A 12,307-nucleotide genomic window follows, 5' to 3' on the forward strand; every position below is an offset into this window, starting at 1 on the left:
TAATCCCAGACATTGTCCAAAGGTTAAATAATGTGTAGGTTTCAGAGGATTGAGAAAAGTGATTATTGTGTAGAAGAGCAACAGATAAAGGCTTCTCTGCCTTGAAGTACATCCTGCATTGGTTCCACTTTCCAAGTAATTAACAGGCAATTTGATTATTGGTATATTTATGATAGTATTTACTGGACTAAAAATCAGAGCATATAAATATGCATAGCAAGATTTTATTTCCAGATATTGCACAGGCGTGTGTAAATTCATCAATTTGTGTTCATTTCCTTGTTGTTTACCACATTCAAGTCTGAAGTAGCCTGAGATCCGGGTGAGTATTTTCCGTACGCCACTTAAATCATCCGAGATCAGATGCCTCATCTTGAATGAGTTAATGCCGGTAAAGCTAATCTGGAATAAGTCAGTTTTTCAAACGCAGTCATGTAGTAGATTAGTCTAGCTGGATCTAATCATCCAAGATAAATGCATGCACCCATGCTGATTGAAAAGCCCAAATATATTGAATCTAGAAAACATGATCAGCAAGTCTTTGATAGGCTGTAACAAAATGACGAAAGAACTGGGCACATTTTTTTTCACACAAGCGGAGCAGGACCTTTTATTCGAAGGATATGAAGAATTTCAAGATTTAATATGCACATGGAGTAACACTGCAAAAGCAGCCCAAACCAGAAAAGACGGCTGGGAAAAAGTGGCCAACAAATTAAACGTTAAGCAGTGTGCATTGTACTTACTGAATGCAGTGTTTCATTTCCTAGGTGAGCACAAGAAGAACATGGGAACAGGTTGAAGTGAAGTACAAGAAAATAATTCAAATTGGTAAATATTGGTATATAACTATTTAAAGAAATGTTGACATAAAGAATCATATATAATATAAAAAACATTAATTTTAAAGCTAATAAGAAGGCAGACAAGCAAAAAACAGGTGGAGGTCCACGCGATCCAGACCTAACCCCTGCAGAAGACTTGGCTCTCCAGCAAAATGCTCATTGCCCTGTTTCTAAGGGCATTTTTTTTTTTGCTGGGTCAGTTGCAGGGAATGTTATGTCCCTAGAACTTGAGTCTGACCAACGAGATATTGACAAAGGCCAAATATTTCATGAAGATAATGTGTCTGATTATTCATCAGGAGGAGAGGTACATTTTCCAAATAATGTTTGATCAAACTCTACTCTAATCAGTCTCATGTGCCCCAATCACATTTGGAAATCCTGGGTAATGAGAATGTTAGGCTGATTGTGAGATTCTTTATGGAACTGTGGGTGTTTTTGCCTGTGTACCTGCAATGGCATGAAATGCCTCTTTTATTGTCTGCACACACAGGTGTCCAAGAAACACTATGAAAATCTGAAGGAAATATTTCCCTGGCAAACTACACTTTTAGATAGATTTTCCGCATCGTCTACAGTATATAAAAAAGTGCCGCTTGCAAAAAACCTCAAAGCAATGAATACTGTCTTTGTGGTTGTGAGAGCCCATCTTCGCTTAGTTTGACTTTGAATATAAGGTGCTAATAAATCTTTGAGGTACAATATTCCCCCCCGGCTAAAGCGGTATCTTTCGAAAAAGAATTGAGCAATAAAGGATATTGCCCAAAGCCCTCTCTATTTGAAATTCTCTTCTTATAATTTGTGCACCGATATTAATTGGTCGCTCATTCATGAACTCCGAAGCCATGACTGAATGAATTCCAAACACGGACACTGATTAAGTGTGTGAGCCAATCCTTGTTTACATAGAATAAACCTGTTCCGAGCAGGATTGAGGATTTGGATGTGCTGCTATGACTACACATCCAGCAAGAGTTTCGAAAAACCGAAAGATCCAGGATCATGCCAAAATTGTCAACAATTATATCCAGCTAAAAATACTCCCCATGTTGTTAATACAGACTGAGGCTTCTGGATTGATATAAAGTAATTTTATCCTTGCACATATATTTGGGTTAAACCTAAAATTGTACAGTGTTGTGAATAGATAATCCCATTCAACTCTGTCAAAGGCTTTTTCTACATCCAAAAATAATAGATTATTGTGGGTGAGTATATTACATTAAACAGACACTGAAGTTTTGAAGCCAAGGGACTGCCCTTAATAAATCTAGTTGGTCTTATGCTATTACCAAAGGAAGCACTTTCTCAGTCCTTCTAGCTAATGCTTTCAAGTGTTTTTATAACATCATTATTCAGAAGTGAAATTGGTCTATGTGATACACATATCCTTATTATTATTATTTTTTTTTTCAGAAGGACGATAGTTAATGGTTGGAAAAATGTTTGATGTAGAAATCCGGTCTACAAATATTGATAATAAAAGTGTAGCTATCTTATTTGAAAATTTTGTATAAAATTCTACTGTGTAGCCATCAGGGTCTGCTGCTTTCCTATTTTCAAGTGGGTTTACAGCATCCAGTAATTCTGATAGCCAGAAGTTTGTCCAGTTCCTCTGCAACAACAACAACAGCGCTTTACATAATGAAGAAAAATAAAAGACAAAATAAGAAATTAAAATAAGACAACATTAGTCAACATAGAAAAGGAGTAAGGTCCGATGGCCAGGGAGGACAGAAAAAAACAAAAAAAAAAATCAAGACGGCTGGAGAAAAAAATGAAATCTGCAGGGGTTCCAGGCCACGAAACTACCCAGTCCCCTCTGGGCATTCTACCTAACATAAATGAAATAATCCTGTTTGTATTTAGGGTTCTCACGAATGCTCTTGTTGATGATGGTCATGAAGACTTCTGGCTTTTAATCCATCACTGTTGGAACATCACGGTGCTTTGAGTAGATGACAAAAATACACCGGAAAAAGAAACAGAAGGGAGAGTAGGGGTTAGTACAGATTTTATAGCCACCATGAATAGTTATAATGAATTGGATATACAGAGTATCAGGATTAAATTACAGTGAGGTTATGAGAAGGCCATGTTAAAATAATGTGTTTTCAGCAGTTTTTTGAAGTGCTCCACTGTATTAGCCTGGCAAATTCCTATAGGCAGGCTATTCCAGATTTTAGGTGCATAACAGCAGAAGGCCGCCTCACCACTTCTTTTAAGATTTGCTCTTGGAATTCTAAGCAGACACTCATTTGAGGATCTGAGGTAACGATTTGAAATATAAGATGTCAGACATTCCGATATATAAGATGGAGTGAGATTATTTAAGGCTTTATAAACCATAAGCAGAATTTTAAAGTCAATCCTGAATGACACAGGTAACCAGTGTAGTGACATCAAAATTGGAGAAATGTGCTCGGGTTTCCATTTTCTGGTTAGGATTCTAGCAGCTGCATTCTGCACTAGTTGCAAACGATTTATGTCTTTTTTGGGTATTCCTGAGAGGATTGCATTACAGTAATCTAGTCGACTGAAAGCAAACGCGTGAAATAATTTCTCAGCATCTTTCAGTGATATAAGAGGTCTAACTTTTGCTGTGTTTCTTAAGTGAAAAAATGCTGTCCTAGTGATCTGATTAATATGCAATTTAAAATTCAGATTACAGTCAACAATTACCCCTAAGCTTTTTACTTTCGTCTTGACTTTTAATCCTAATGTATCCAGTTTATTTCTAATAGCCTCATTGTATCCGTTATTGCCAATCACTAAGATTTCAGTTTTCTCTTTATTTAGCTTGAGAAAATTACTATTCATCCATTCAGAAATACAAGTAAAACATTGTGTTAGTGGATCAAGAGAATCAGGGTCATCAAGTGCTATTGATAAATACAGCTGTGTGTCATCAGCATAGCTGTGGTAACTCACGTTATGCCCCGAGTATAATCTGACCTAATGGAAGCATGTAGATTGAGAATAGCAGCGGACCCAGGATAGAGCCTTGTGGAACACCATATAGGATATGATGTGTCTTTAAATTGTAGTTCCCACAACTAACAAAGAATTTTCTCCCTGCCAGGTAGGATTCAAACCAATTTAAGACACTGCCATAGAGGCCTACCCATTGACTAAGGCGATTTCTAAGAATATTATGATCAATGGTGTCAAATGCGGCACTCAGATCTAAGGGGATGAGAACAGATAAATGGCCTCTGTCTGCATTTGCCCGCAAATCATTTACTACTTTAACAAGTACAGTTTCTGTGCTGTGATTTGTTCTAAAACCTGACTGAAATTTATCAAGAATAGCATGTTTATTGAGGTGGTCATTTACCTGCATAATGACTGCCTTCTCTAGAATTTTACTTAAGAAAGGCAGGTTAGAGATGGGTCTAAAATTTTCAAAAGCAGAGGGGTCAAGATTATTTTTCTTAAGTAGGGGTTTAACTACAGCAGTCTTAAGACAGTCTGGGAAGACTTCCATATCTAATCAATCAATCAATCAATCAACATTTATTTATATAGCACATATTCATACAAAAAAATGTAGCTCAAAGTGCTTTACAAAATGAATAGAGAAATAGAAGACACAATAAAAGATAAACATAAGTCAACATTAATTAACATAGAATAAGAGTAAGGTCCGATGGCCAGGGTGGACAGAAAAAACAAAAAAACTCCAAAGGCTGGAGAAAAAATAAAATCTGTAGGGGTTCCAGACCAAGAGACCGCCCAGTCCCCTCTGGGCAATCTACCTAACATAAATCAAACAGTCCTCTTTGTATTTAGCGTTTTCATCGAAGGACCTGATGATGATGGTCACGTAGACTTCTGGCTTTCAGTCCATCAATGTTGGTGCATCATGATGCTTTGAGTAGGTGGTGGTGGCGCAGGCCGCCACCACAAAGAAACCGGAAAAAGAAACAGAAGAGAGAGTAGGGGTCAGTACGGATTTTAGAGCCACCATGAATAGTTATTATGAAGAATTGAACATGCAGAGTATCAGTATTAAGTTAAAGTGAAGTTATAAAAAGGCCATGTTAAAGTAATGTGTTTTCAGCAGTGTTTTAAAGTGCTCTACTGTATTTGCCTGGCGAATTCCTATTGGCAGGCTATTCCAGATTTTGGGTGCATAACAGCAGAAGGCCGCCTCACCACTTCTTTTAAGTTTAGCTTTTGGAATTATAAGGAGACACTCATTTGAAGATCTAAGGTTACGATTTGGAATATAACGTGTCAGGCATTCCGATATATAAGATGGAGCGAAATTATTTAAGGCTTTATAAACCATAAGCAGTATTTTAAAGTCAATCCTGAATGACACAGGCAACCAGTGTAGTGACATCAAAACTGGAGAAATGTGTTCGGATTTTCTTTCCCAATTAGGATTCTAGCAGCTGCATTCTGCACTCGTTGCAAATGATTTATGTCTTTTTTGGGTAGTCCTGAGAGGAGTGCGTTACAGTAATCTAGTCTACTGAAAACAAAAGCGTGAATTAATTTCTCAGCATCTTTCAATGATATAAGAGGTCTAACTTTAGCTATGTTTCTTAAGTGAAAAAATGCTGTCCTAGTGGTCTGATGAATATGCGATTTAAAATTCAGATTACAGTCAACGGTTACCCCTAAATTTTTTACTTCCGTCTTGACTTTTAATCCTAATGTATCCAGTTTATTTCTAATAGCCTCATTGTATCCGTTATTGCCAATCACTAAGATTTCAGTTTTCTCTTTATTTAGCTTGAGAAAATTACTATTCATCCATTCAGAAATACCAGTAAGACATTGTGTTAGTGTATCGAAAGAGTCGGAGTCATCAGGTGCTATAGATAAGTACAGCTGTGTGTCATCAGCATAGCTGTGGTAGCTCACGTTGTAACCTGAGATAATCTGACCTAACGGAAGCATGTAGATTGAGAATAACAGCGGACCCAGGATAGAGCCTTGTGGAACACCATATCGGATATCATGTGTCTTTGAGATTTGACTCACAAAGAATTTTCTCCCTGCCAGGTAGGATTCAAACCAATTTAAGACACTGCCAGAGAGGCCCACCCATTGACTAAGGCGATTTCTAAGAATATTATGATCAATGGTGTCAAATGCAGCACTCAGATCTAAGAGGATGAGAACAGATAAATGACCTCTGTCTGCATTTACCCGCAAGTCATTTACTACTTTAACAAGTGCAGTTTCTGTACTGTGATTTGTTCTGAAGCCTGACTGAAAAGTATCAAGAATAGCATGTTTATTGAGGTGGTCATTTAACTGCATAATGACTGCCTTCTCTAGAATTTTACTTAAGAAGGGTAGGTTAGAAATGGGTCTAAAATTTTCAAAGGCAGAGGGGTCAAGGTTATGTTTCTTAAGAAGGGGTTTAACTACAGCAGTCTTAAGACAGTCTGGAAAGACCCCCGTATCTAATGATGAATTTACTATGTCCAGAATATTGTCAATTAGAACGCCTGATATTTCTTTGAAAAACCTGGTTGGTATTGGATCAAGGACGAGGTGGAGGGTTTCAGTTGAGAGATTATACTATGTAATTCAGGTAAATCTATCCTGGTGAAAGCATTTAATTTGTTTATAACGGAGTACCGGGGCTTTGGAGGTTCTGCAGTAATGACGAATTTACTATGTCAAGAATATTATCAATTAGCACGCCCGATACTTCTTTGAAAAAATTTGTTGGTATTGGGTCAAGGACGCAGGTGGAGGGTTTCAGTTGAGAAATTATTTTATGTAAATCAGGTAAATCTATCTTAGAGAAAGAGTTTAATTTATTTATAATGGAGAACTGGGGTTTAGGAGGATCCTTAGTGTTGGGGAGATATACTATGCTATTTGTAATATCATTAATTTTTTAATTGAAAAATACAGCAATAGCCTCACAGGTTTTACTGGAAGTACTTAGGAGGCATTCCTTTGAGTTACCTGGGTTTAGCAGACGATCAATCATCGAGAATAAGACTGGGATTACTAGCATTGTTATTTATAATCTTAGAGAAATAGCAGCACCTCTCAAGACGGACTGTGTTATTGTATTCTGTTATTTTAACTTTTAATATTTCATAGAGGATAGTTAGTTTAGTCTTCCTCCATTTATGCTCAGCTCTACAGCATGTTACATTATCCTCGATATTATAGTTGTCACTATAAACGGACTGATTGCTTAGAATGTTTGTAAATTGTAAAGTTGCTGATGAGCCAAAAAAGCGTTTTTTAACAATATGCTTCTCATGAGTGTTTTCTATCATTATTTCTATACTAAAAAGTAAAAGAAAATGGTCTGATAGACCCGTATCAATGACCTGCTTTATATCAACTTTTAGTCCTTTAGTAATTACTAAGTGTAATGTATGACCTGCTTTATGTGTAGGCTGATTAACGAGCTGTCTCAAATCAAAAGAGTTCAGGAGGTTCATGAATTCCTTTACTTTTAGGTCACACTGATTGTCAATATGAAAATTAAAATCGCCGACTATTAAGAGTGTGTCATAGTTCGTAATTAAAATTGACATTAAGTCATAGAATTTCTCAAAGAAAGACGCGTTAAATTTAGGAGGTCTATACACGGATAATACTAGAACGTGAGAATCTCCATGAAAATAATGGTGAGGTACTCAAAGGACTTGAATTTAACAAAATTGACATCTTTACATTTTAACTGGCTCGAGTAAATGTTTGCCAATCCGCCGCCTTTCTTTCCCTGGTGGTCAGCACAAGTAAAACTGTATTTCAGAGGCGCAGATTCGATTAAAACAGCTGCGCCATCTGAGCTAAGCCACATTTCACTTAGTGCAATAAAATAAATTTTTCTATCACTAATGAGATCGTTGATAAAAAATGTCTTGTTAGTTAAAGCACTAACATTTAATAGTGCCATATTTAATGTTTCGGAGGGGCAGAGATGAATACTATGTGCGTTATTGATATTTGGAACAGGAACTAAGTTATTTTTGTTAGAGCCGCTCTGTGCGTGTTTTTTGTTTAATCTATAATCTGTTTTAATAGTTTTAATACATTGTTCATCTAAAGTAGTAATTGTAATTAAATTATTGGTGTTTATGCCGTATTGCCCATATTTTCTACATACATTGAGATTGGTTATTAGAGTATTAATGCTGTGCACTTTTATAGAAGATTTTATTTGCACAGGGTTAAGAGTAGAGATAAATAGTGAAGATAAACAAATTACCTTAAATATGTTTTCGAAGAGGACCCGGACGCCGAAACTGGATGCAGATCATCTCGCTTGAAGAAACACAGCCTTTCCAAGAAGAGGTCCCAGTTGTTGATGAATCCAATGTCGATTCTTGCAGAAGCCATGCAGCGAGTTGTTTAAACCTAGCAGATGACTGTAGTACTCATTTGATCGTCTGACAAGAGTTAGTGGACCCGAAATGAAGATCTTTGCAGATGGGGCCCTCACCTTCATGCCTTTAATTAGTGCTGTGAAGTCAGCCTTGAGAATTTCCGACTGACGGTGCCTCCTTGTGCTTCTTGTAGATTGCCGTTGCACGTCTCATCACATCTCCCACACGAGCACAGAGAAAACAAGAAACAAAAGATTTTCGATTAGGGCATGCGATATTGAGGTTTCTAACAATTGAATCACCTACCACTATTACATCTCCAGGGGATGAAGGCAAACTGGGGACACGGAGTGGGTCGAACCGGTTCTGAATCGAGATGCTTGCCTGTGCTGATGGAGTTGTTCTAGCCTTGAACCCCCGCCTGCATAGCTGAAATACGCCAAGGTCTTTATCGGTGTCGTCGTCGCTCCTATGAGGCGTGGGGGTGAAGTTTACTCTGCACTAAGAATATCTAGCTGTGGTATGCATATTGCATCAGAAAATTCTTTCGATTGTCTGTCATATTCTTTAACACTAGAATTACCAGAGCCTACAAGAAAACTCATTAATCTGGCCCACCTTAAATCCATTCACACCTCTCCGCCAGCATCTTTTGTCCTGTAAATTTGTCGATAAAAGCAAGCAGCCTGCTATCCCATCCCCGACTACTGCCGCAGTTCAATTCGCAAAGAAGTTTATCAGTGCAGTACATTGTTGTTTGGAATACATACATTTCATGTGTGTTCAGCGTTATCAACAATCTCTGTAAAAACGTTAACACAGAAACGTTTTTTATGTTTAAGTAATAATTGACAAAATGTAGACATGAAATGTATAATGTGTGAAGCATGAAATATAAATATAAAATAAACACTTTCATAAAAGGTACAAGTATAACAAAACAAGTGCACTTTTATTCAAGAATTTAACCGAAGAAAAAAGAAAGGAGGTTACAGCAGGCGGTTGATACGACAGCTTGCGTGGTGCAAAATTTGCAAAAACCTCAAGTAAACTTTTTTCACATTGTCATTATGGGGTGTTGTGTGTAGAATTCTGAGGAAAAAATGAATTTAATCCATTTTGGAATAAGGATGTAACATAACAAAATGTGAAAAAAGTGATTCGCTCTGAATACTTTACGGATGCACTGTATATAAACTGCTCAAAAAAATTAAAGAAACACTTTGAAAACACATCAGATCTCAATGGGAAAAAGAAATCCTCCTGGATATCTATACTGATATAGACTGGGTAATGTGTTAGGAATGAAAGGATGCCACATCGTTTGATGGAAATGAAAATGATCAACCTACAGAGCCCTGAATTCAAAGACGCCCCAAAAATCAGAGTGAAAAAATTATGTGGCAGGCTAGTCCATTTTGCCAAAATTTAATTGCAGCAACTCAAAATTGTACGCAGCACTTTGTATGGCCCCTGTGTTCTTGTATACATGCCTGACAACATCGGTGCATGCTTCTAATGAGATGACAGATGGTGTTGTGGGGATCTCCTCCCAGATCTGGACCAGGGCATCACTGAGCTCCTGGACAGTCTGAGGTGCAACCTGGTGGCATTGGATGGACCAAAACATAATGTCCCAGAGGTGTTCTATTGGATTTAGTTCAGGAAAGTGTGGTGGCCAGTCAATGGTATCAATTCCTTCATCCTCCAGGAACTGCCTGCATACTCTCACCACATGAGGCCAGGAATTGTGCACCAGGAGCCACTGTACCAGCATAGGGTCTGACAATGGGTCCAAGGATTTCATCCTGATACCTAATGGCAGCCAAGTTGCCTTTGTCAAGCCTGTAGCGGTCTGTGTGACCCTCCATGGATATGCCTCCCCAGACAATCATTAACCCACCACCAAACTGCTCATGCTGAATGATGTTACAGGCGCATAATGTTCTCCATGGCTTCTCCAGACCCTTTCACTTCTGTCACGTGCTCAGGTTGAACCTGCTCTCATCTGTAAAAAGCACAGGGCACCAGTGGTGCATCTGCCAATTCTGGTATTCTATGGCGAATGCCAATCGAGCTGCATGGCCCATTAGAGGACATGGGTTCCTTGGGTCACCCTCATGAAGTCTTTCTGGTTGTTTGGTCAGAGACATTCACACCAGTGGCCTGCTGGAGGTCATTTTGTAGGGCTCTGGCAGTGCTCATCCTGTTCCTCCTTGCCCAAAGGAGCAGATACTGGTCCTGCTGATGGGTTATGGACCTTCTATGGCCCTCTCCAGCTCTCCTAGAGTAACTGCTTGTCTCCTAGAATCTCCTCCATGCCCTTGAGACTGTGCAGGGAGACACAGCAAACCTTCTGGCAATGACACGTATTGATGTGCCATCCTGGAGAAGTTGGACTATCTGTGCAACCTCTGTAGGGTCCAGGTATCGCCTCATGCTACCAGTAGTGACACTGACTGTAGCCAAATGCAAAACTAGTGAAGAAACAGTCAGAAAAGATGAGGAGGGAAAAATGTCAGTGGCCTCCACCTGTTAAACCATTTCTGTTTTGGGGGTCATCTCATTGTTGCCCCTCTAGTGCATCTGTTGTTAATTTCATTAACACCACAGCAGCTGAAACTGATTAACAACCCCCTCTGCTACTTAACTGACCAGATTAATATCCCTAATTTTTTATTGACTTTATGTTATACTCTGATTAAAAAGTATTCCTTTAATTCTTTTGAGCAGTATATACTGTGTATATATATATATATATATATATATATATATATATATATATATATATCATGCACATACATAAAGTTATGCATATATAGATTCATGCATGTGCCTATGAAATTTGTATTAAGTCTAGTCGCTTCAGTTATTAATGGTTACCCAAATACACATATATTTAACACTAGAATCCCTGAAGCCTATGAAGCCATCCTCATCAGTGCCTTTGTTTTAAAAATGTGTCAATCAGCAGTGACAACAGGCAGCCTGCTTACTCATCCCCCTGGAGGCAGCTGAACTTAGACACATAATTCTCACAGTTGAAGTCTGTTTATCTGGGAGTTAGGTGTCTAGAATTGTATAAGGTAAGTAATATATAGTTATTTGGAATTCATACATTTCATGTGTATTCAATGTCTTCAACAATCTGGGTGAACTTGGATGACAAGAAATGTTAAACATATACCTAAAAAAGAAACTTTTTTCATGTTATAGTACTAATGAAAATTTTTTGAGTGTATAATGTGTGAAGAATTGAAGTCAAAATATCAAATAAACACTTTCACAAAAGGTATAGCAAAGCAAGGGCAGTTTTATTCAAGAATATAACCGAAGAAAAATAAATTTTTCAATTTTTATGTTGCTGTCAATGTGTAAAAACTGAAGCCCAAATATCAATTGATACAATGTAGACATGTCCTCTTGGCTGGGGCAGCCTAGGGCAGAACTGCTGTCTCATAATCATAATTAAGACACCATGGATTTGATCCCCCGTCCTCCATGCATTTAGCATTTTGAGTAGTGAGAGGCTACTATTATTACTGTTATATAATAAAAAATATACATTAGATTTGAGTCTGTAACAGCTGGTGTAAATTTATGGTACTTGTAAAAACTTGATTTTGTTTGTATTCAGTTTATCTATTGTGACGGGCGGTCGGGTCCCATGCCCAGCCCGGACACCCCTGCTGCATGTGTTCTGGGCCAACCATGGGCAGCTCAGTACTTCTCCCGGGATGCTTGGTGGTAGCCTCCCTGGCCGACAGTGATTCCCCAACCTCCCACAGGGCTCTATGGGAAGTGGAGTCCTCCACAGCCTGGTTGGGAGCTGTGGTGGCCGATTGGGGGTGCTGCCTGGATTCCACAGCCCGACTGGACAAATCTTCAGCCCCACCTGGAAGTGCAATTGGGACCAGGTGGTCAAGCACCTGGAACACTTCCGGGTGGGCTATAAAAGGGGCCAGCCACCACCACTCGGGGGCTAGAGTCTGGTGGAGGAGGACAAGGTTGCTTGGGAGGAGTGGTGGTGTCAAGGAGGAAGAGAAAGTGATTGTGTTAAGTGCTTTTGGGACTGTGTATTGTTTGTGGGGTTCACGGGGAAGACATGCCCCCCAGGTGAAGAAAATAAAGTCTGTTTTTGTT

This window comes from Polypterus senegalus, chromosome 9, assembly GCF_016835505.1.
Source record: "Polypterus senegalus isolate Bchr_013 chromosome 9, ASM1683550v1, whole genome shotgun sequence".
Lineage (NCBI taxonomy): Eukaryota > Metazoa > Chordata > Cladistia > Polypteriformes > Polypteridae > Polypterus > Polypterus senegalus.